Source organism: Hyla sarda, chromosome 7 (assembly GCF_029499605.1).
Source record: "Hyla sarda isolate aHylSar1 chromosome 7, aHylSar1.hap1, whole genome shotgun sequence".
In the NCBI taxonomy this organism is placed as follows: domain Eukaryota; kingdom Metazoa; phylum Chordata; class Amphibia; order Anura; family Hylidae; genus Hyla; species Hyla sarda.
In genome coordinates, this window is record NC_079195.1 from 95,260,356 (window position 1) to 95,286,060 (window position 25,705).

The following is a 25,705-nucleotide window of genomic DNA, read 5'->3' on the forward strand; positions in this document are numbered from 1 at the left end:
AGAAATATGTCGACCCAGAGAGAGAGGCTGGAGTTTCCATTCCTATATTGGATATTTTAACACTGTGGTCGAATGGAACTGTGTAGCAGAGGAAAAGGTCCTGTGTGGGTTAGTGAGCTGGATTCTTTCTTATTCTTATGTGTTCATGTAAGTTTTAGCAAATACTTGTATTCACCATTATTTCCAGGAAGATTCACAAAGAAACAACAAAATGATCCAAAACCTATTCCCACTTAGTCTACTAGCTAGAAGCAAAGTGAGATTATTATAATTTTATTTACTTAGTTGTAGTACTATGTGGTGGCCATTGTTTCTGCATCGCTGTGCCTATGGGGTGATGTGGCCCAGAGCTGGGGGTCGAGTCTTGCAGCAGTGGGAGCTGGTGTTGTGCCAGTGCTGGCAAATAAAACGCAGAAAAAAGCCTTTTAGGTTAGAGACCACTTGAATAAGGATGTATTTTGTTGTAACCTCATCATAAAGTTACATTTTACTAAAACATGCCTATTAGCAATGGTGACACAACATATTTCTTGTTTCTGTCAGATTTTGACAAAAACCAACAGAGAACGACCTCAGTGTGGTAATGTACAAACGTAAAGTAAAAGCTTGCATGGATATGTCGAACAGCTCTGTACACCTTGGAGGTGGCACAGAGACGTGATATCACTATTCACGTGAGCCTTAAAGCGTTTTTGTCATGTTCCACAAAAGAAAAAAGTGTCTCTAGCACTCATACTTCTCTCAAACATGTACCCTATATCTCTTGCCCAATTGTTTTTCATCTTCTCTTGTGGAGGGAGCCGGTGCAGGAAAGGTCCCAGCAGTCGGACCCCCGCGATCTAAAACTTATCCCCTATCCTTAGGATAGGGATATGTTTTTGTGTATGACAGTTCTCCTTTATGTATGGAGGAGATTTTTCAAGGCCTGTGCTGAGGAAAAGCTGACCGGTTGCCTATTGCAACCAGAGTGCCTGTTTAATTAAAAAAAAAAAAAAACATTTTATTTTTAAAAATAAAAGAAGCAATCTGACTGGTTGCTATGGCCAACTGATGAACTTTTCATCGGCATGGGTTTTGATGAATTTCCCCCTATATATTTAAAAAAGTCATGTTATCATTTAGTCAGCACAATATAATGAATGAACTCAAGTAGAAGAGTAGTTATTAAAAGGAATTTGTTACATTAAATGTACAGGCCAAGCTGCAAGCTTCATGTTATAGAGCAGGAGGAGCTGAGCAGATTATATATTGTTTTGCAGGAAAAGTTCCAGGAAATCGAGATTTTCCTAGCTTGTGACGGAAAATATTAGTTATATGAAGACAGGAGGCGAGTATCTTGCATTAAATCTTTCTTTTTAATGCCCATAGCAGAAATTAAAAAAAATAAAAATAAAAACATTCATAACATATATTTCAAAGAAAAACTTTTTGGACTACATCTCCCAGCAGCCCTTGTCATCCTCTTCACCCCTCCTAGCCCGACTGGCTCATATATAAAGGACTCTCTGGAACCACTCATCCTCTTTCTTTATGCGGCTTTCAGCACGGAAGGTACTATCTTGAAGTACTGGAACTTCTCCGACGTGAGGATGTCTGCCAACATGGTAAACAGGACCGCAGGAACCTGAACGAACAGGAACAAAACCTCATGAACAATAGGTCAGGAACATATCAGCCTCCACAGAGCCGCTGGACGTATTCATCTTCAATAACCTGGAAGAGACAAAAAACACCATGACAGGGTTGGGTCGGGAGGGAAGATACTCGCCTCCTGTCATATAACTAATATTTTCCGTCACAAGCTAGGAAAATCTCGATTTATATATCAGACAGGAGGCTCATATCTTGCAAGTTCAAAGCTGAACAATAACCTACAGATCAAAATAAGATATATAAGGAATTTACAACACGGACATGGAGACATGTTCTTCTGGACGGAAGTAAAAATGACGGAACGTCGTCTGAGACGACCAATCAGCCGCCCTAAGAAGATCTGACAGAGAGCCACCAGACATCACCACTTTAGTAGCCATAGCCCCTCTGGAAGAGTGGGCGCCAAACAGGGTAACATCAATCCCTGCCATTTCCATGGCCAAACGCACCCATCGGGCTAGGGAAGCCGATGTGACAGGAAGGTGAGGTTGGACATAAGAAATAAGCAATTGATTATGGCTAGGAGAACAGAGAGGTGCTGTTCGTGTCTCATATTCTTGGAGACAGCGATCCACACAAAGCTTGGGATGCGCCAGAAAATATGGATAAAAGACGGACTGGAGACCCGTCTTGGTCCTGCGTACAACCGAAAACTGTACCCCACAGGTGAAAATTGACGCCGAGTGATATCCAGAGCTCTAACATCCGATACTCTCTTTATAGAGACCAGACATAAGAGGACGGTCAATTTTATGGAAAGAATCTTCAAATAAAGATCATTATTGTCTTCCCATGAAGAAAACATATCCAGTACGCTGGAAACATCCCACGTAGCTTGATATTTAGGCTGAGGAGGGCGTTTAAATTTGATACCGCGCAGAAGTCTGCACACCAGAGGATGCTTGCCCACTGGCAAGGAGTCTACAGGATAGTGGTATGCCGAGATAGCAGATCTATAAGCATTTATAGAGCCATAAGATTTTCCTGAATCGAACGAGTCAGCTAAATAATTAACCACTACCTGTACAGGTGCCTGAACGGGATTAATTTCCCGTTGATCACACCAATGAACCCAGAGTCCCCAGGCAGATCGATATGCCGATCTAGTCCCTGGGGCTCAGGCCAGGGGGAGGAGGTCTCTAGCTGATCTAGAAAGGTCATACCTGACTCCGGCACCCCGAAACCAACCAAGCAAGGAGAGGTAGGTTTCCCTCCAATACTAGGGGGTGGAGACCCCTGCACGGATTCGTTAGTAGGTGGTTTAGGGCTGGTAATAGCCTGGGAAAATCTATCGTCATCCCTAGAAGAAGGGGAAACCCCACCATGGGGTGATCAACACTACCGTCGCCCTCTGAGTCATTATCTGGAGAAGGACTCTGGTGATCACTGGGAAGGGAGGGAATGCATAATGCGTCCCTTCCGGCCACCGTTGACAGAAAGCGTCTACCGCCGACGCTTCCGGATCCGGCCTCCAACTGTAGAACCGAGGTAACTGGTGGTTGAGGCGAGATGCAAAAAGATCCGTGTGTAACGGACCCCAAAGATCTCGTAGTGCCAGGAAAACTGACCGATCCAGCGTCCAGTCGCTGGAGTCGACCAAATAACGGGAGTTCCAGTCTGCCACGGAGTTGGATACTCCTGGAATATATTCCGTAATAGGAATAAGGTCGCGGGACAGGCAGAAATGCCAGAAGTCGGACGCGATGTCCGCCAGTACTCTGGACTTCGAACCCCCAAGGCGGTTGATATATTGAACCGCCGCCACAATGTCCATGCGTAAAAGTACGTAACAATTGGACTCCTGTGCTAGGAAACTCCTGACAGCGAAGAATGCTGCCAACAGTTCCAAAGCATTGATATGGAGAAGAGACTCTTCTTCTGACCATATCCCGCCTGTGGATTGATGACCGCAGCGGGCCCCCCAGCCTTGCCTGCTCGCGTCTGACTCTATTATCATGTCCGGGCAGGAGTTGAAAATGGTCTTGCCATTCCACTCGACAGCATGGCGGAGCCACCACCGTAATTCTTCCACTGACTCCGGACAAAGGGTTACTTCGTCCGCATAATGCAAACCCTGCCGAAGATGCAGGGTCTTGAGTCGCTGGAGGGCCCGATAATGAAGAGGGGCCGGAAAGATCGCTTGAATGGAAGCCGACAATAAGCCGACTATGCGAGCGATCACACTCAAAGATACTTGACCCTTGCGTAAGACAGCCCTGATTTCTTTGCGAATCAGGGCCAGTTTGGCTTTGGGTAAACATAGGACAGCTCTTCTGGTGTCCACCAGAAACCCCAAGAACTCCATCTCCTTAGCTGAAGATAGAACGGATTTCTTGCTTTGATAAATGTCCCCCTATATGCTCATTTATAAACAGATAGCTGTCAATCACTAAGTAGGACCGCCCACTGGACTACTTAGAAAAATTAATATAAATCTGCTCAGCTCCTCCTGCTCTATAACATGCCTGCAGAATGGACTGTATATTCAATATGACAAGTTCACTTTAATTTTCATAACTTTATTGCTAATAGGTTTCTCCTGCCTATGCAGTATACCCACATTTACCCAGTAGTGAAAAAGAGAACCTGCAGCATGCTATTTTTTTTAGAATAAACTTTTGAAGCATTTTTAGGAATATAACAGTGAACTATCCAGATTAAGTCCATAGTCCTGTATCATTTTTATTAGAAAAATGTTTTAGCTTAGCAGCTGCCAAGATTATAACATGGATCGAAGAACACAGCAAAGTCCTATAACAAGTTTCTGTCTGATCTAAGTTCGTTGTCTAATTAAATATGGAAATAAAATATTTATGCACCACTGGACAAAAGTCTTGAAGAGATCATACAGGATTTATTGGTCAGGGAGACATGATTGATGAAATGTTTCATAGGGTTACCATGGTGATACGCCAAATTACCATGAAATTCTGAAAGCAATTGAATGTATTGCCATGGCAACTCCATGCTATTTGTAGAGGGCAGTTTTTGGCACTAATGGTAAGTCTCTCAGCTCACAAACATTTGTCGTCAGCAAAGGAAAATTAAGAGATAGAAGAAAAATTTAAGGAGAAGTCTCATACCTGGAATTACAGAAAATCTTATCCCCTATCCACAGGAGGGGAAAAACTCATCCCTATCCACAGGTCCCCAGCGGTCGGACCCCATGCGATCTAATGCTGTGGATAGGGGATATGTTTTTCTGTACTTCCAGGTATGAGACTTCTCCTTTAAAGGGGTACTCTGGTGCCTACACATCTTATCCCCTATCCAAAGGATAGGAGATAAGATGCCTGATCGCGGGAGTCCCGCAGCTGGGGACGCCCGGGATCATGCACGCGGCACCCCGTTTGTAATCAGTCCCCGGAGCGTGTTCGCCCTGGGTCTGATTACGGTCGACCGCAGGGCCGGTGGTGTGTGATGTCACGCCTCCGCTCCGTGTGACATCACGCTCCGCCCCTCAATGCAAGCCTACAGGAGGGGGAGTGATAGCTATCACGCCCCCTCCCGTAAGCTTGCATTGAGGGGCGGAGCGCGACATTGGGTGGGGGCGTGACGTCACACGCCGCCGGCCCTGCGGTCGACCGTAATCAGACCTGGAGCGAACACGCTCCGGGGACTGATTACAAACGGGGTGCCGCGTGCATGATCCCGGGCGTCCCAGCTGCGGGACTCCCGCGATCAGGCATCTTATCCCCTATCCTTTGGATAGGGGATAAGATGTGTAAGCACCGGAGTTTTTAGAGGGATACTTTTTTTTTTTTTTTCACAAAAAGGTAAATCTATGTCTTGAGTACTTACCTGCAGCATGGCTACTTGTGGAGTAACTTGACAAGTCACCTTTCCATCCCATACTTTTGGAACAATGCATAGGCTGAATGGAACAGGGAATCAGTATGTAAGGAAGGAACAGAAAACTAGTAATGCTGTCTTCATTTCACATTTATATTCCATAGCTTTAGACAAAAAAAAACTATTAGGCTAGGTTTCCACTTGGTTTTTTGCCAGAGTTTTTATGGGCAAAAAAAAAAAAAAGAATGGAAAAAAACACTGATAAACTGCCTCTGCAGTTTCCTGTGTTTTTATGTTTTTGTTTCTGACATTTGTGCCTTTGTGTCTGCTCCAGGTCTGACCTGGAGTACAAAACTCCTGTATGTGGCAAATTAAAAAAGTCACAAAAAAAGTCTCAGCTGCAACTTTTTTGTTTTGCTTATGTGCTGCAAATTTATTAACCCCCTGTGATAGTATGATAAATATGTAGCATAGTTCAGTGTGTCATCATAGTGTCCAGAGCATGGAGGCTCTACCAGGAGACAGGCCAGTACATCAGGAGACGTGGAGGAGGCCGTAGGAGGGTAACAACCCAGCAGCAGGACCGCTACCTCTGCCTTTGTGCAAGGAGGAGCAGGAGGAGCACTGCCAGAGCCCTGCAAAATGACCTCCAGCAGGCAACAAATGTGCGTGTGTCCACTCAAACGGTCATAAACAGACTCCATAAGGGGTTGTATGAGGGCCTGACGTCCACAGGTGGGGGTTGTGCTTACAGCCCAACAACGTGCAGGACGTTTGGCATTTGCCAGAGAACACTAAGATTGGCAAATTTGCCATGGGCGCCCTGTGCTCTTCACAGATGAAAGCAGGTTCACACTGAGCACGTGACAGACGTGACGAGTCTGTAGATGCTGTGGAGAACATTCTGCTGCCTGCAACATCCTCCCACATGACCGGTTTGGCGGTGGGTCAGTAATGTTGTGGGGTGGCATTTCTTTGGGGGGCCGCACAGCCCTCCATGTGCTTGCCAGAGGTAGCCTGACTGCCATTAGGTACCGAGATGAGATCCTCAGACCCCTTGTGAGACCATATGCTGGTGTGGTTGGTCCTGGTTTCTTCCTAATGCAAGACAATGCTAGACCTCATGTGGCTGGAGTGTGTGAGCAGTTCCTGCAAGAGGAAGGCATTGATGCTATGGACTGGCCCACCCGTTCCCCAGACCTGAATCTGATTGAGCACATCTGGGCCATCATGTCTCGCTCCATCCACCAATGCCACATTGCACCACAGACTGTTCAGGAGTTGGCGGATGCTTTGGTCCAGGTCTGGAAGGACATCCCTCAGGAGACCATCTGCCACCTCATCAGGAGAATGCCCAGGCATTGTAAGGAGGTCATACTGGCACGTGGAGGCCACACACACTACTGAGCATCATTTTGACTTGTTTTAAGGACATTACTGTCAGGATCCGGATACTGTGAGGATACTGGTGGTGGACTGTCAGGATCCGGATACTGTGAGGATACTGGTGGTGGATCCTCTGTGTCAGTGGGGTGATGACGTGGGCCATACCAGGGGAACGGAGTCTAAGGGGTTACTGGTTTTCACCAGATGGACTTGCAGCGGCAGGTAACCCCCAGGTCGTTCCACCCGATAGCGACTCAACCCCAACTGACGGCTGAGACAGGCGCGGTACAAGGGATTAGGCAAGAGCAAGGTCGGACGTAGCAGAAGGTCAGGGCAAGCAGCAAGGATCGTAGTCAGGGGCAATGGCAGAGGGTCTGGAACACTGGCTTGGGACATACAAGGAAACTCTTTCACTGGCACAAGGCAACAAGATCCGACAATGCTGGGAAGGGGAAGTGAGGTTATATAGAGAGGGCACAGGTGTGAGTACTAATTGGGCCAGGCGCCAATCAGTGGCACACTGGCCCTTTAAATCGCAGAGAGCCGCGCGCGCCGGGACTGAGCCGTCGGGGAACAGGACGGGTGAGGAGACCGGGATGCGAGCGGGCGCGTCCCGCTACGCGGGTCACATCCCCGCCGGTAACATTAATGCAGCGCTCCCGGTCAGCGGGTCTGACCGGGGCGCTGCAAGAAGGTGAACGCCGCGAGCGCTCCGGGGAGGAGCAGGGACCCGGATCGCTCGGCGTAACAGTACCTCCCCCCATTGGGTCTCCCCCTCTTTTTGGAACCCAAAAACTTGCGAATGAGCTCCTTGTCGAGGATATTATCCTCGGGTTCCCAAGACCTCTCTTCGGGGCCACAATTCTCCCAATCTACGAGAATTTTTTTACCTCTGACCATTTTGGACGCGAGGATTTCCTTAACAGCGAAGACATCGGAGGAGCCAGATACAGGTGCTGGAGCGACATCCTTGGGAGAGAATCGGTTTAGAACAAGAGGTTTGAGAAGAGAAACATGAAAAGAGTTAGGAATATGGAGAGAAGGGGGAAGAAGAAGTTTGTAGGAGACAGGATTGATTTGACTCTTGATTTTAAAAGGTCCAAGATAGCGTGGTCCCAGCTTATAGCTGGGAACGCGGAAGCGGATATACTTGGCAGAAAGCCACACTTTGTCCCCAGGAGCGAAGACAGGAGGAGTTCTTCTCTTTTTATTGGCATGTCTCTTCATACAAGACGAGGCCAGTAGGAGCGACTTTTGAGTTTCCTTCCAGATGATAGAGAAATCCCGGGTAACTTCATCAACGGCAGGCAATCCAGAAGAAGTGGGAATGGGGAGGGGGGCAGAGGGTGACGGCCGTACACCACAAAGAATGGGGATTTGGCGGAGGATTCAGAGTTTTTGAAATTGTACGAGAATTCAGCCCAGGGTAGAAGGTCGACCCAATCGTCTTGGCGGGAGGAAACAAAATGTCGCAAATAGTCACCAAGGATCTGGTTAACTCTCTCTACTTGCCCATTGGATTGGGGATGATTGGAGGACGAAAAAGTTAATTTGATTTTTAATTGATTACAGAGAGCTCTCCAAAATTTCGATACAAATTGGACAAATTTCGATACAAATAACGATATGCGTGGGTAGCCCGTGAAGGCGAAAAATATGTATAAAAAATTGCTTCTCCAACTGTGGCGCAGAAGGAAGACATGAAAGCGGAAGGAAATGTGCCATTTTGGAGAAACGATCAACGACCACCCAGATGACGGTGTTGTCATGGGATACAGGCAGATCCGTGATAAAATCCATGGCAATTTGAGACCATGGTTGCTCAGGAACAGGTAAAGGAAGGAGGAGTCCAGCAGGCTTCTAGCGAGGGGTCTTGTCCCGGGCACAAACTGTACAGGCCCGAATGAAATCAGCTACATCACCTTCCAGCGTAGGCCACCAATATAAACGAGAAATAAGTTGGATGGACTTCTTGATGCCAGCGTGGCCAGCGAGGTGAGAGGAATGTCCCCACTTGAGGATCTTGAGGCGCTGGCGTGGAGGGACAAAGGTCTTTCCAGGAGGAGTTTGCCTAATAGAAGCTGGAGCAGAGGAGACCAGGCACTCAGGAGGTGCTATGTGTTGTAGAGGGGCTTCAGATTCGGTAGCATCAGAGGAACGTGAAAGGGCGTCAGCCCTGACGTTTTTTTCAGCAGGACGAAAGTGAATCTCGAAGTTAAAGCGGGCAAAAAACAACGACCACCTAGCCTGGCGAGGGTTCAGACGTTGGGCAGACTGGAGATACGAGAGATTCTTGTGATCAGTGTAGATGACAATGGGGTGTTTGGAACCTTCCAGTAGATGCCTCCATTCTTCGAGAGCTAGCTTGATGGCCAGAAGTTCACGATCACCAATGGAGTAATTTTTTTCTGCCGGAGAGAAGGTTTTAGAAAAGAAACCACAAGTAATATTAAGTCCGGTAGAGTTTTTTTTGGAGGATTACGGCTCCGGCTCCGACTGAGGAGGCGTCCACTTCCAGCAAGAAGGGTTTCGATGGATCAGGTCTGGACAGTACTGGAGCAGAAGCGAAGGCAGTTTTGAGGCGATTGAAGGCCTCATCCGCTTGAGGAGGCCAGGACTTAGGGTTGGAATTCTTCCTGGTTAGGGCCACAATCGGAGCCACAATGGTGGAAAAATGTGGAATAAACTGTCGGTAGTAGTTGGCAAATCCTAAGAAGCGTTGGATAGCACAGAGTCCAGAAGGGCGTGGCCAATCTAAAACCGCTGACAGTTTGTCTGGGTCCATTTGAAGTCCCTGGCCAGAGACTAGGTAACCTAGGAAGGGAAGACATTGGCATTCAAAGAGACATTTCTCCATTTTGGCATACAGTTGATTTTCGCGGAGTCTCTGGAGGACTAGGCGGACATGACGACGGTGTTCCTCTAGACTAGAGGAGAAAATCAAGATGTCATCCAGGTAAACCACAACACAGGTATATAACAAGTCCCGAAATATTTCATTAACGAAGTCCTGGAAGACTGCAGGGGCGTTGCAGAGCCCAAAGGGCATAACAAGATATTCGAAATGTCCGTCTCTGGTATTAAATGCGGGTTTCCACTCATCCCCTTTCCTAATGTGAATGAGATTATATGCGCCTCTTAAGTCCAATTTAGTGAAGATGTTGGCGCCACGAAGGCGGTCAAAGAGTTCCGAGATTAGAGGCAGGGGATAGCGTTTTTTGATGGTGATTTTATTTAAACCGCGGTAGTCAATACATGGCCGTAGGGTACCGTCTTTTTTCGAAACAAAGAAGAACCCCGCTCCGGCAGGGGATGAGGACTTGCGAATGAAACCCCTCTTTAAATTTTCCTGGATGTAGTCAGACATGGCTTGAGTCTCAGGGGCGGACAGAGGATAGATCCTGCCCCGGGGTGGATTAGTATCAGGAAGGAGGTTAATAGAGCAGTCATAAGGCCTATGAGGTGGCAAAGTCTCTGCTTTTTTTTTACAGAAAACATCAGCATAGTCCTGGTAGGCCTTGGGAAGACCTGGTATAGGTGGAGCCACAGGGGTTTGACTGACGGGAGCAGACGTGAGGCATTGTTTGAGACAAGAAGAACCCCAGCTCTTGATCTCCCCGGTGGTCCAGTCAAGGGTAGGAGAATGACGTTGGAGCCATGGCAAGCCGAGGAAAATTTCAGAGGTGCAGTTGGGTAGGACAAGAAATTCAATTTTTTCGTGATGCAGTCCAATGCACATTGGCAGGGGTTCTGTGTAGTAACGCACAGTGCAGTCCAATTTTTCTCCATTGACTGAAGAGATGTAGAGTGGTCTGATGAGACTGGTCACTGGGATGTTGAACCTATTAACGAAAGAGACCAAAATTAAATTTCCTGCAGAATCGGAATCCAAGAAGGCCACAGCTGAGAAGGAGAAGTTAGCAGAGGGAGAAATCCGCACAGGCACAGTAAGACGTGGAGAAGCAGAATTCACACCTAGAGCTGTCTCACCTTTGTGCGGAATCAGAGTGCGCTTTTCCTGACGCGGAGGGCGGATAGGACAGTCTTTTAGGAAGTGTTCGGTATTAGCACAGTACAGGCATAGATTCTCGTTACAGCGGCGAGTCCTCTCTTGTAGGGTCAGGTGGGACCGGTCCACTTGCATAGTCTCCTTGGCAGAAGGCACAGGAACAGATTGCAGTGGACTTCAGAAGAGAGGAGCCGGGGAGAGAAATCGCCTGGTGCAAACAAAGTCCTTCTCTTGTTCTCCTGGCGTCTTTCAGAAAAACGCATGTGTCACGATTCGGCTGGCTGGAGGTGGATCCTCTGTGCCAGAGAGGGATTGGCGTGGACCGTGCTGGTGGACCGGTTCTAAGTTGCTACTGGTATTCACCAGAGCCCGCCGCAAAGCGGGATGGTCTTGCAGCGGCGGTAGCAACCAGGTCGTATCCACCAGCAACGGCTCAACCTCTCTGACTGCTGAAGATAGGCGCGGTACAAGGGAGTAGACAAGAGCAAGGTCGGACGTAGCAGAAGGTCAGGGCAGGCAGCAAGGATCGTAGTCAGGGGCAACGGCAGGAGGTCTGGAACACAGGCTAGGAACACACAAGGAAACGCTTTCACTGGCACAATGGCAACAAGATCCGGCGAGGGAGTGCAGGGGAAGTGAGGTATAAATAGGGAGTGCACAGGTGAACACACTAATTAAGCCAGCTGCGCCAATCAGTGGCGCAGTGGCCCTTTAAATTGCAGAGACCCGGCGCGCGCGTGCCCTAAGGAGCGGGGCCGCGCGCGCCGGGACAAGACCGACGGAGAGCGAGTCAGGTACGGGAGCCGGGATGCGCATCGCGAGCGGGCGCCTCCCGCATCGCAAATCGCATCCCGGCTGAGAGGGGTATTGCAGCGCACCCGGTCAGCAGGTCTGACCGGGGCGCTGCAAATGCGAGGATGTTGCGAGCGCTCCGGGGAGGAGCGGGGACCCGGAGCGCTCGGCGTAACAGCATGTCAATGCGGGTGGCCAAATGGATAAGTTCAGGCAGGTTAGCAGGAATTTCTCGTGCGACCAGTACATCCTTGATGTTGCTGGATAGGCCTTTCTTGAAGGTCGTGCAGAGGGCCTCATTGTTCCAGGATAATTCAGAGGTGAGAGTACGAAATTGGATGGCGTATTCGCCCACAGAAGAACTTCCTTGGACAAGGTTCAGCAAAGCCGTCTCGGCAGAAGAGGCCCGGGCTGGTTCCTAGAAGACACTATGAACCTCAGCGAAGAAGGACTAGACAGTGGCAGTGACAGGATCATTGCGGTCCCAGAGCGGTGTGGCCCATGACAAGGCCTTTCCAGACAGGAGACTAACCACGAACGCCACCTTAGACCGTTCATCATCTCCAAGTGTAGGGAGCATTGAGACAGGAAACCACAGCATTATTTAGAGTCCCCATCAAATTTGTCCGGCAGGGACAAGCGGAGGCTGGGGGCAGCCACTCGCTGCGGAGGAGGTGCAGGAGCTGGCGGAGGAGATGGTTGCTGAAGTTGTGGTAGAAGTTGTTGCAGCATGACAGTCAGTTGGGTCAGCTGTTGTCTTTGTTGCGCTATCTGTTGAGATTGCTGGGCAACCACCGTGGTAAGGTCAGCAACAACTGGCAGTGGGACCTCAGCGGGATCCATGGCCAGATCTACTGTCAGGATCCGGATACTGTGATGATACTGGTGGTGGACTGTCAGGATCCGGATACTGTGAGGATACTGGTGGTGGATCCTCTGTGTCAGTGGGGTGATGACGTGGGCCATACCAGGGGAACGGAATCTAAGAGGTTACTGGTTTTCACCAGAGCCCGCAGCAAAGCGGGATGGACTTGCAGCGGCAGGTAACCCCCAGGTCGTTCCACCCGATAGCGACTCAACCCCAACTGACGGCTGAGACAGGCGCGGTACAAGGGATTAGGCAAGAGCAAGGTCGGACATAGCAGAAGGTCAGGGCAGGCAGCAAGGATCGTAGTCAGGGGCAACGGCAGAGGGTCTGGAACACTAACTTGGGACATAAGAGGGAACGCTTTCACTGGCACAAGGCAACAAGATCCGCCAATGCTGGGAAGGGGAAGTGAGGTTATATAGAGAGGGCACAGGTGTGAGCACTAGTTGGGCCAGGCGCCAATCAGTGGCGCACTGACCCTTTAAATCGCAGAGAGCCGGCAAGCGCGCGCCCTAGGGAGCAGGGCCGCGCACGCCGGGACTGAGCCGTTGGGGAACAGGACAGGTGAGGAGACTGGGATGCAAGCCGCGAGCGGGCGCGTCCTGCTACGCGGGTCACATCCCCGCCGGTAACATTAATGCAGCGCTCCCGGTCAGCGGGTCTGACCGGGGCGCTGCAAGAAGGTGAACGCCGCGAGCGCTCCGGGGAGGAGCAGAGACCCAGAGCGCTCGGCGTAACAATTACATCAAAGTTGGATCAGCCTGTAGTGAGGTTTTCCACTTTAATTTTGAGTGTGACTCTATATCCAGACCTCCATGGGTTGATAAATTTGATTTCCATTGATAATTTTTGTGTTATTTTGTTATCAGCACATTCAACTATGTAAAGAGGAAAGTATTTCATACGATTAGTTAATTCATTCAGATCTAGGATGTGTTATCTTAGTGTTCCCTTTATTTTTTTGAGCAGTGTAGTATAGCTTGCAATGCTATTTTGCTGGTAGCTTGTGGTCTTTGTTATTTTATTATAATTTTTATTATTTTTTATTTTATTATATTGTACAACAGTTAGCTACTAGTGTTAAGCTAGATAATATCCTTTAATATTCTGGACTATAAATAACCTTTGACACCATTGGCGCCATTTCTGCAGCTTATGTTATGTAGCATAAAAATTGGACTTCGGTTGTGCACTACAGTCAGTTCTGATTAGTCGACCTTTGTTGTGCAGTTTTCCTATTGTATTATATTTTTAAATGTCATTGCTGTCCACATTTAGATACTTAAATCTTGGGTTTGTTCATTTGATGTAATCCAGTAAAGGTGAGGTACAAAATAGCTGTACATTTGCAATGCTCACTCTGGCCAGCATGATAATATGATGCCATCACGCCTGCCTGGGGATCTCGTCCCTGTGGCTCACAGGTTGCAAGCCTGAAGAGAGAAAAGCCATGACAGGACTGGGGACATTATAACTATATGGGGGGAACAGGGGGCATTATAACCACTTGGAAGCGCAGGAAAAATTATTACTATATGGAGGCACATGGGCATTGTTTCAGTATGGAGGCTCAGGGGGTATTATTACTGCATGGGAGCACAGATTACTGTATGGGGCACAGGGGGCAATATTAAAGGATGGAGGCACAAGTGGCATTATTTCTGTATGAGGCACAGGGAGCATTATTACTTTCTGGGAACACAGGGCACTGTTACTGTATAGAGGCACAAGGTAGCTTTATTTCTGTATGGGGCACAGGGGGCATTATTTCTGTATGGGGCATTATTACTACTACAATGGAACACAGGAGGCACAATTACTGCTATGGGGCACAGTGAAACCATTACAGAGGGGCACAGAGAGCAATTCCAATGAGCAGTAGTATCATTAAATATTGTTTGTGAGTGGGGGAACACAATAGTAGTATTAATAGGGAGTTGGGATACAGTTGGAACATTATTTGTGAATGGGATCACAGTGGGGACAATATTAGTGGGTGGGGCCATATTTGACCTGTGAATTACTGGTTATAAGTGCACTGTAAACTCTTATAGGGTCTGCAAAGCCTTTGTAGTACTGATATCCACCACTTTATGGTTACTGTATAGGGAAAATATTAGTCATATTGTTCTTCACAGTAGGAGTAGATACATTATATGTGATGTTAAAGAGTACCTGTCATCATCTAAACTTTCCCTGATCCCCCTTCCCATCTGTCCCTTTTTCTAACTATGCCTATCCCTGTGTTTATTGAGGTTTAAAACACTGTGGAAATACCTTTTTTATCCCTCTTCATTAGCTCAGGAACAGTCTTTCTGAGGGGTGGAAGGAGGCTGGTCCCGGCAGGCATGATGTCACATGAAGCCTGGCTGGGACTCTGCTTCTGCCAGTCTTCCTGTATGCTGCTCTCCCTCTGCAGCAGTGTTTCCCAACCAGGGCACCTCCAGCTGTTGCAAAACTACAACTCCCAGCATGCCCAGGCAGCCAACAGCTGTCCGGGCATGCTGGGAGTTGTAGTTTTGCAACAGCTGGAGGCACCCTGGTTGGGAAACACTGCTCTGCAGTGTGCATACAGACTAAGTACAGGGAAGGGACGGCAGCCTGTCTCTCTCTCTCTCCTGTGTCTCTCTGCACTAAAAAGTCAATGCTGAGAACCAGGGGCGGTGGGAGCAATTACAGAGGCAGTGATTAACATGAATGTCAGGGGGGGCACAGAGCAGGGAGTGCAGTGAGATAATACAATGTATAAGATAACGTGTGGTGAGGGGCAGGGAGAACACAGAGCAGGGGGGAGGGGGAGGTGACTGGCCTCTGTTATATGAGAGGCATGTGCAGGCTTGTAGCTCACAGTACTGAACTTCCGGTGGAAGGACCAGAGCCCTTCAGCATTAGTCCTAAAAGCTGTACACTTACTATGAAAAGCATAGGATGCTGCTTGCAGACCAGGCATAGAAGAGTGACCCCTAGTGGCCAAAAGTATAAAATGAAAAAACTGGTATAAATATTAATATTTTTTAATGAAGATATATTACAATATCTCTTCATTAATGATTATGAACAACATATTAAAAGTTTTTGTTGATGACAGGTACTCTTTAAGGGATTATTTGGTCCTTGTATAGGGCTGTTCTAAGTGCAGGACTATATTATACAGCGACATGCTATTATATATAAATTATTTGGGGCAGGGGTATTAGGAACAGGTTTCATGATGAAGTAATACTGATGGGGTGGTGTATCTACACCTGTGTTTTACAAGTTGTCAGAGATGTGTGAAGCAGAGTTCCTATCAGTAATAATTCAGCAGCAACTAAGAAGTCAAATTTGTTTTCCTTGGATCATGGTAATGGTAATAAAAGACGTAAGGAATAATAGGTGATTAAGGCAGTACATTGCACCTGTGTAACAGAAGATGTATAATTCCTTTCATCCCAATACAGCCAGACAGCTTTCTTTCATTGTTTTATCAGGGTAGGATGTCCCAGAACAAGGTGTGAGGCCTCCGAGGCGTGGAGAACACAGTCCTGCTGAGTCATTCTGACATCCAAAAAGATTATTGTACATTGCATTGCATGTCAGCTGTATTATGAAATAAGTCTGCAATACTGTGCACCATTATACAAATGCATCTTGCCATCTGCACTCTTGTCTATGTTCAGCAGTACCACATAGTGGTGACTATGTGTCTGGGCAAATCCCCAGCATATTTCTAAATATCACCCTGGACTTGTATGTGCGGATATGATAGAAGCCAACATATACCAACGATCTTCTTTAATCAGCAGTTTCATCTATCTAAAGTCTAAATTTATGAATTACAGAAATCAAACATTGATGCAAATGAATTTGGCACACATAATATGTACTAGCATACCGATGGCACTAATCATTAAAGGGGTATTCCGAGTTATATTTAATTATCTCCTTTCTACAAGATGATCGATACATGTTAGCTTGCAGGGATCCAAACGCTGGGACCCCCTCTGATAGGACTTAAGTAAATATAACTCGAAATACCCCTTGGCATCGACACATCTGAGCTGTTAAATAGGATATGGACTCAGGCCCGCAGTCAGGGGGGTACAGCCAGTACATCCCCCTGCAGCAGCCCAAGCAAAGAAGTAGAAGACCGCTATTTAAACAGGGGTCTCCTGCTTCTTTACATAAAGTATGCAAATTGCCTACGTAATGTATGTACAAGGCTACAGCAGTCTCCTGCTCATGTGTGTACATTATGCAAATAGCCTACATGATGTATGTACAGAAGCATAGAATTACGCTGCAGATAAAATGATGTCATCAGGGGGCTGCTCCGGAGGCTGTAGAGAGCATGACTTTAGTGCAGGATCAGCGGAAAGGTGTGTGGGATTTTTTACATTTTATTAGAGGACCTTTATGAGGCTTCCACCTACTGGGGGTACTACCAACCTAGGGGGCACTACCTAAAGTGGGGGCAAGACATTAACTAGTTAAATACCCTATGTACTGGGGTCACTACCTACTACCTACTAGTGTCATTACTTACCTACTTACTGGGGGCATTACCTACCTACCTACTGGGGGCATTACCGACCTACTGGGGGCTTTTTCCTTATAGGGGGGATTCCCTACCTACATTCTGGGGGCATTATCTAATAGATGAAGGGAAATTACCTATCTACTTCCACCGAGTCCCCTTAGGCTGCGTTCACACAGCTGTCTAGACCCATCCCGTTCTTCTCCTGTCAAAAATAAAAACAGACTTTAAAAAAAACGGACAATAACGAATGCAAACAGATGTTATCCGTTTGTATACGTTATTGTTCAGTTAACAAACCAAGCATGTAAAAACGGATCAAAAAACGGATTGAAAAAACGGATGCAAAGGAATGACATTGAAGGCTCATCCGTTTTCCATAGACTTCAATGATAAATTTATTGTATCCCTTTTTTCTTCCGTTTCTTTTGACAGGAGAAAAAATACTGTATGCACCATCTTTTCTCCCGTAAAAAAAAAAAAACGGAAATGAGTGCAGATGGGTGCAAATGGATCTAAAAGGATTGTAAAAAAAAAATCCCATTGACATCAATTTTGGGCACTGAGGGGAGGGGACAGGGGGAGAATGTGCTAAAATATGTTTGTTCTCCTGGTCATTCTGCCTTGTCAGTAGATGTAACTGCACTGTAATCACTTATACGGTCTGCAGCCTATGTAGAGTCAGGGTCACCACTATATGGGCTTTGTATGGGGGATTTTGGTCTATGTATAGTGTTTTTAATATAGTCACTATGTGGTGGCAATGGTAGTGGTCATGGTGTGGCGGTATTATTCTCCATTGTGTACTAGTATTATTGGTAATATTGGTCTCAGTATACATTCAGGTCACTAACAGTGTGATTGTAATATGTATTTATGTGTTATATATATCTATAGATATATACAGTGGGGATCAAAAGTTTGGGCACCCCAGGTAAAATTGTTTATTAATGTGCATAAAGCCAAGGAAAGATGGAAAAATCTCCAAAAGGCATCAAATTACAGATTAGTCATTCTAATAATATGTCAATAAAAGTTAGATTTTATTTCCATCATTTACACTTTCAAAATAACAGAAAACAAAAAATGGCATCTGCAAAAGTTTGGGCACCCTGCAGAGTTAATATCTTGTACTGCCCCCTTTGGCAAGTATCACAGCTTGTAAACGCTTTTTGTAGCCAGCCAAGAGTCTTTCAATTCTTGTTTGCGGTATCTTTGCCCATTCTTCCTTACAAAAGTCTTCCAGTTCTTTGAGATTTCTGAGCTGTCTGTCACACACTGCTCTTTTAAAGGAGTAGTCCAGTGGTGAACAACTTATGCCCTATCCTAAGGATAGGGGATAAGTTGCAGATCGCGGGGGTTCCGACCACTGGGGCCCCCCGAGATCTCCTGTACGGAACCCCTACAGCCCGCGGGAAGGGGGCGTGTCGACCTCCGCACGAAGCGGCGGCCGACATGCCCCCTCAATATAACTCTATGGTAGAGCCGGAGCGCTCTGCCATAGCGATGTATTGAGGGAGCGTGTCGGCCGCCGCTTTGTGCGGTGGTCGACACCTGCTATCAGGCCGGAGAGCCTGGCCCCCGTGTAGAGGGATTGCAGGGGGCCCCAGCGGTCGGACCCCTCGAGATCTCAAACTTGTCCCCTATCCTTAGGATAGGGGATACGTTTTTCACCACTGGACTACCCCTTTAAGGTCTATCCATAGATTTTCAATTATGTTGAGGTCAGGAGATTGTGAAGGCCATGGCAAAACCTTTAGTTTACACCTCTTCATGTAATCCCCCGTGGAATACGAGGTGTGTTTAGGATCATTATCCATTTGTAGAAGCCATCCTCTCTTTAACTGCAGCTTTTTCACAGATGGCATCACGTTAGCATCCAAAATTTGCTGAAATTTTATTGAATCCATTTTCCTTCTACTCGTGAGATGTTCCTTGTGCCACTGGCTGCAATATAACCCCAAAGCATGATTGATCCACCCCCGTGCTTAACATTTGGACAGAGGTTCTTTTCATTAAATTCTGTTCCCCTTCTTCTCCAAACATACCTTTGCTCATTCCGGCCAAAAAGTTCATTTTTAACCTCATCGGTTCACAGAACTTGTTTCCAAAATGCATCAGGCTTGTCTGTATGTTCATTTGCAAAGTTCAAACGCTGATTTTTGTGGTGAGGACGTAGAAGAGGTTTTCTTCTGATGACTCTTCCATGAAGACCATATTTGTACAAGTATCTCTTTATAGTGGAATAGTGTAACACAACTCCAGTGTCTGCCAGATCTTTCTGGATGGATTGTGCAGTCAAATGTGGGTTTTTAATTGTTTTTCTCACAATCCTGCGAGCTGTTCTGTCTGATATTATTTTGGTCTTCCAGATCTTGCTTTAACTTCCACTGTTCCTGATGACTGCCATTTCTTAACTACATTCCGAACAGAGGATATTGACATCTGAAAACGTTTTGCTATCTTCTTTTAGCCTTCTCCAGCTTTGTGTCAACTATTTTCAGTTTCAGATTTCTAGACACCTGCTTAGAAGAACCCATGGTGCTGATTGTTGGGGCAAGGTCAGATGAGTCTGGGCATTTAAAACCTTTGAGATTGACATCACCTGGTCTTCCCAGATGATGATTGAGAACAATCCATGACACTGGCAAGTCTCAGCTTTGCAAAGGGGGCAGTGAATGCTATAAATTCTGCAGGGTGCCCAAATTTTGCAGACACAATTTTTTTTTGTTTTCTGTTATTTTGAAAGTGTAAATGATGGAAATAAAATCTAACTTTTGTTGACATATTATAAGAATGTCTAATCTGTAATTTGATGCCTTTTGGAGAGTTTTTACCATCTTTCCTTGGCTTCCTTATGCACATTAATACAAATTTTTACCTGGGGTGCCCAAACTTTTGATCCCCACTGTGTGTATATATATATATATATATATATATATATATATATATATATATACTGTGTATATATATATGTTTTCGATAGATGATAGGGAAGATAGTGGACGAGCCCTGGGCATGGACTCGGGGTCGGCCACGGGTGTGCTCAAGGCCAGACCTTGAGCTGTGTAGGAGCCCCAAAATTTCTGATATCAACCCAGTATCGACTGTAAGTAATAATAAGTGATTAGCACATTGCATCTGTAACACTTTGCGCCCCGGCTGCACACACTGGCAGTGAGCACATTGTTCCCTTCTCCCCTGCCGCTGGCGGGACTGGAATTCACATCGCGGGACGCGCCCGCATGCGAATCCCAGCCCGTCACTTACCACGTACCCCTGCTGCCTCCTCTGCTGCTTCTCAGCTCCAGCGCACACGTCCTCATACCCTAGGGCGCGCGCGCACCGGAGCTTTGAAATTTAAAGGGGCAGTACACCCATAATTATGTTTCCCACCTGACACTACTCTGTAAGTCCTTGCACCTCCCACACTTCCCTTCTGGATCTTCAGTGCCCCTAGCCTGAGATTAAGCATTCCATATTGCCTGTTTGCCTTAACCGTGTATCCAGACCTTCCCCCTACGTTATTTGACTCCACTCCTTTGGCGCCTGCCTTGACCTTCTGCTACATTTGACTACGCTACTGCCTTATCCTATTGTACCTCGCCTGTCACTGCAAGCCCATCCTGCCTTGCGGCGGGCTATGGTGAAGACCAGCGGCACCATAGACTCCGCTCCCCGATACAGTCCGAGTCATCAGCCACACAGGTTAGAGGATCCTCATCCAGCTCCGTATCAGCATCTGTGTACTAGAAGATGTAAATTATCTTCTATCTTCTAATCCTAATACAGCCCGGCAGCTTTCTTTCATTGTTGTATTAGGGTAGGATGTTCCAGTACAAAATGTGAGTCATTCTGACTTCCAAAAGAATAAGTGTACGTTGCATTGTAACATTTTGAAATCCGCATGCAATACCACAATATGTGAACCCAGCCTAAATGTGACAGACACAATTTGTTTATCTTATACACCTTTTTATCTGCACGGCAGTCCCATAGTCAGTGAATGGATTGGTGACTGAATATCTGTACAGCTACTCCATGTACTTGGGGGACAAGCAGCCCCTGTTCATGGACTCATGAGCACTGTATAAGGAGCCTGTAGCAAGTAGTATACAAAGGCTGTATGGCTTTCTAGTACAGGCTCTATTGGTTGTCTAGACCAGTGTTTCCCAACCCAGTCCTCAAGGCACACCAACATTCCGGGTTTTTTCAGTTACTCCATTGGAATAGAACAGGGAAAAATTCAAATCCTGGACTGTTGGTGTGCCTTGAGGACTGGGTTGGGAAACACTGGTCTAGACCTCAAGCAAACCTGTAGCCTTTGAGACACGACAGATTCCACACAGACCTGTGCCATGCAGTTTATTGTAGGAACACAGTTGAATATTGTATTCTTTTTTTCAGGAGCTTTTTACTATGTGGAGAAGGTAACCATCTCTATGTGTAGACTAATGGGGGGCACTGTTATTATGAGAGGCACAATCTTTTGCTATGATTTTGAGTATAGCTATAGTTATAAGGGAAGCAAGGGGGAGGGGGGCAATGTGTTAACGTTTTAATAATCACCTACTTAGTCTCTCCAGATATAGGTAGCCATGGACTGCAGCCATGACACATGATTAAGCTAATTCATTGAGGCATCATGAAGTAGCATGCAAAAAGGCACGTTTGTTTATATTAATTGAGACTAGTAGGCTGAGGGTTTTTAACTTGTGAAGGCTTTAAATAAAAGTTACCTTTTAAATTATTATTGGATGGGAAAGTTGTGGCTGTAAAAGTTATTTATGTTGGCTTGATTCAGATGATGAACAAGAAGTGCATAGTTGCATTTATCCCATAGGTGGAGACGTAAAATCATTTTTTCTCATTGTGCAGTATTTTGTGCTCTCCAAGCTACAAAGACGCCTTAAATGCACACTGTCAAATAAAAAAAACTTTTTATATGTTTTACATCTTGGGCAAAAATTAACTTTTCTGATATACTTCATAAGAAAATGTATTTAACCCCTTAAGGACCCAGGACGTACTAGAACGTCCTGGCACCCTGGGCTTTAAGGACCCAGGACGTACTAGTAAGTCCTGGTGTTTCTCCGGTCTCTGCCGCGCCCCTGGCAGAGATCGGAAGCGGATGCCTGCTGAAATGCTTCAGCAGGCATCCAGGGCAAACGCAGAGGGGGGCCACGTAGGCCGCAAATCGCTAGGGAAATCGCCCCTGTGATCTGCGGCGATACCGGGCTGATCGGGTCTCTGGGACCCGACCGCCCGGTAATTTTGCATGATCCCGGCTGTCACAGACAGCCAGGACCATGCTAAAGTATAGGAGCGAGGTGGCAAGCCTGCCACCTTCTCCTATACCCTGCGATCCGTCGGTTAGTTAACCGACCAATCGCAGGGGGGGGGGGGCGGTTACTTCCTCCCGCCCTGCCCGGCCCCTGGATGTCCGGAGAGGACGGGAGGAAGACGGGAGGAAGACCGGAGGACGCGGCGGGGGACGGGGGAGTGCTGGGGACCGTCCCCGGTACTTACCTCGTCTCTGAAGACCCGGATCCCGGCGATGAAGATGGCGGCGGCGGCGACAGGTGAGTTCCTCTTCAGCCGCGGCCCTTTACAGCAATGCACGTCGCCGTAAAGCGACATGCATTGCTGTGATGGGACCCTGTAAACTACAACTCCCAGCATGCCCAGACAGTCCTTGGCGACAACAGTTTGGAGACCGCTGTGCCCTTCCAGATGTTCCAAAACTACACATCCTCAGCATGCCCTTACTGTCCAGACATGCTGGGAGTTGTAGTTCTGTAACATCTGGCCCTTCAGATGTAGCAGAACTACAACTCCCAGCATGCGTGGACGTTTTGGCATACTGGGAGTTGTAGTTTTGCAACATCTGGAGGGCTACAGCTTGGACACCACTACACAGTGGTCCCCAAACTGTTCTCCTCCAGCTGTTGCGTAACCACTACTCCCAATATGCCCTTCGGCTGCCTGGGCATGCTGGGAGTTGTGGTTTTGCAACAACTGGAGGCACACTAGTTGGGAAACATTGTCTGTTTCCTAACTCAGTGTTTCCCAACCCGTGTGCCTCCAGCTGTTGCAAAACTATAACTACCAGCATGCACTGATAGACCGTGCATGCTGGGAGTTGTAGTTTTGCAACAGCTGGAGGTTCCCTCCCCCCCCCCCCCCTGTGAATGTACAGGGTACATTCACATGGGCAGGGGGCTTACAGTGAGTATCAGGCTGCAAGTTTGCGATGCAGCAAATTTTGCGCGGCAGCTCAAACTCGCAGCGGGAAACTCGCTGTATTCCCCCGCCCGTGTGACTGTACCCTAAAAACACTACACTACACTAACACAAAATAAAATAAGTAAAAAACACTACATATACATATACCCCTACACAGCCCCCCTCCCCAATAAAAATGAAAAACGTCTGGTACGCCACTGTTTCCAAAATGGAGCCTCCAGCTGTTGCAAAACAACAACTCCCAGTATTGCCGGACAGCCGTTGACTGTCCAAGCATGCTGGGAGTTTTGCAACAGCTGGAGACACCCTGTTTGGGAATCGCTGGCGTAGAATACCCCTATGTCCACCCCTATGCAAATCCCTAATTCAGGCCTCAAATGCGCATGGCACTCTCACTTCGGATTCCTGTCGTATTTCAAGGCAACAGTTTAGGGTCACATATGGGGTATCGCCGTACTCGGGAGAAATTGCCTAACAAATTTTGGGGGGCTTTTTCTCCTTTCACCCCTTATGAAAAGGGAAAGTTGGGGTCTACACCAGCATGTTAGTGTAAAAAAAAAATATTTTTACACTAACATGCTGGTGTTGCCCTATACTTTTCATTTTGACAAGAGGTAAAAGGGAAAAAAGCCCCCCAAAATTTGTAATGCAGTTTCTCCTGACTACGGAGATACCCCATATGTGGGTGTAAAGTGCTCTGGGGGCACACAACAAGGCCCAGAAGGGAGAGTGCACCATGTACATTTGAGGTGATTTGCACAGGGGTGGCTGATTGTTACAGCGGTTTTGACAAACGCAAAAAAAAAAAAAAACCCACATGTGACCCCATTTTGGAAACTACACCCCTCACGGAATGTAATGAGGGGTGCAGTGAGAATTTACATCCCACTGGTGTCTGACAGATCTTTGGAACAATGGGCTGTGCAAATAAAAAATTTTGTACACCATAGGGGCTTCCTAAATGCGACATGCCCCCCGAGCAAAATTTGCTCTCAAAAAGCCAAATATGACTCCTTCTCTTCTGAGCATTGTAGTTCGCCCGTAGTGCACTTCAGGTCAACTTATGGGGTACCTCCATACTCAGAAGAGATGGGGTTACAAATTTTGGGGGGTATTTTCTGCTATTAACCCTTGTAAAAATGTGAAATTTGGGGGGAAACACACATTTTAGTGAAAATTTTTTTTTTACGTATGCAAAAGTCGTGAAACCCCTGTGGGGTATTGAGGCTAACTTAATTCCTTGTTAAATTCCTCAAGGGGTCTAGTTTTCAAAATGGTATGGCATGTGGGGGGTATTTTGCTGTCCGGGCACCATAGGGGCTTCCTAAATGCGGCATGTCCCCCCCATTTCAGTTTGCAAATGTGACTCCTTCTCTTCTGAGCATTGTAGTTCGCCCGTGGTGCACTTGACGTCCACTTATTTTTTGCTGTTCTGGCACCATAGGGGCTCCCTAAATGCGACATGCCCCCGAGCAAAATTTAAAAATTTGCTCTCAAAAAGCCAAATATGACTCCTTCTCTTCTGAGCATTGTAGTTTGCCCGTAGTGCACTTCAGGTCAACTTATGGGGTACCTCCATACTCAGAAGAGATGGGGTTACACATTTTGTAAAAAAAACTATCTCGGAATCAGAATGATAACTAAAAGCATTCCAGAGTTATTAATGTTTAAAGTGACTGTGGTCAGATGTGCAAAAAATGGCCGGGTCCTAAGGTGTAAAATGGCTGGGTCCTTAAGGGGTTAATTTTTATAGAAATCATTGCTTAAAAACTGGCCATACTTGCTGGGACACCAACAAGACCAGAATCAGTGTCATGATGACGCGTGGACACTGGACATGACTCTGCTGCACTCGCTCCTGGTCTGTCACTCTGCCTGCAGGACAGCACAGCTGCCGGGAGCATCCCTCAAGATTCCTAAAGACCTGCATCCCTCCAGATTCTGTCAGCTGTGAGGGGCACAGGAGTTTTTTCTACATCGGAGCTCCGCAGCAGAAAACATCAGCTGTTTTCCTCCAGTGCACTGCTATCGATGCTGTAAGTGCTAGGAGTGCACGGGGAAAACAGCTGATGTCAGCTGCTGCAGGGCTCTCAGGATTGCACCGCGCATATATGAGCCCCCTCTACGCTGCAAACATTTCTGCCCGCCACCACTCACTTCTCCTCCCACCCACCGCTGCCGCTCACTTCTCCTCCCGCCCGCCACCGCTCACTTCTCCTCCCTCCCACAGCTCATATCACTGCCCACCGCTCACTTCTCCTCCCGTCCACCGCCGCTCACTTTTCCTCCCACCCACTCCTCATTTCACTGCCCTCTGCTCATTTCTCCTCCCGACATGCTGGGAGTTGTAGTTTTGCTAATGCAAGGAGAGATGATTTCAAGCAAGTAAGCTACAAAAAAGATGTATTTAAACAAAAAAAAATAAAGGTGCTTGACACATAAA

At 47.0% G+C, this 25,705-nt stretch overlaps 1 long non-coding RNA gene across 1 annotated transcript in view; it reads right to left on the minus strand.

Moving 5' to 3' along the window:
* Positions 1 to 1,364: 1,364 nt before the first annotated feature.
* LOC130282123 (uncharacterized) overlaps positions 1,365 to 25,705 on the minus strand; it is a 34,866-nt gene continuing 10,525 nt past the window's right edge. The window contains exon 3 of the long non-coding RNA XR_008846251.1: positions 1,365 to 1,713. This is a non-coding gene — a long non-coding RNA (uncharacterized LOC130282123). The remainder of the gene's footprint in view (positions 1,714 to 25,705) is intronic.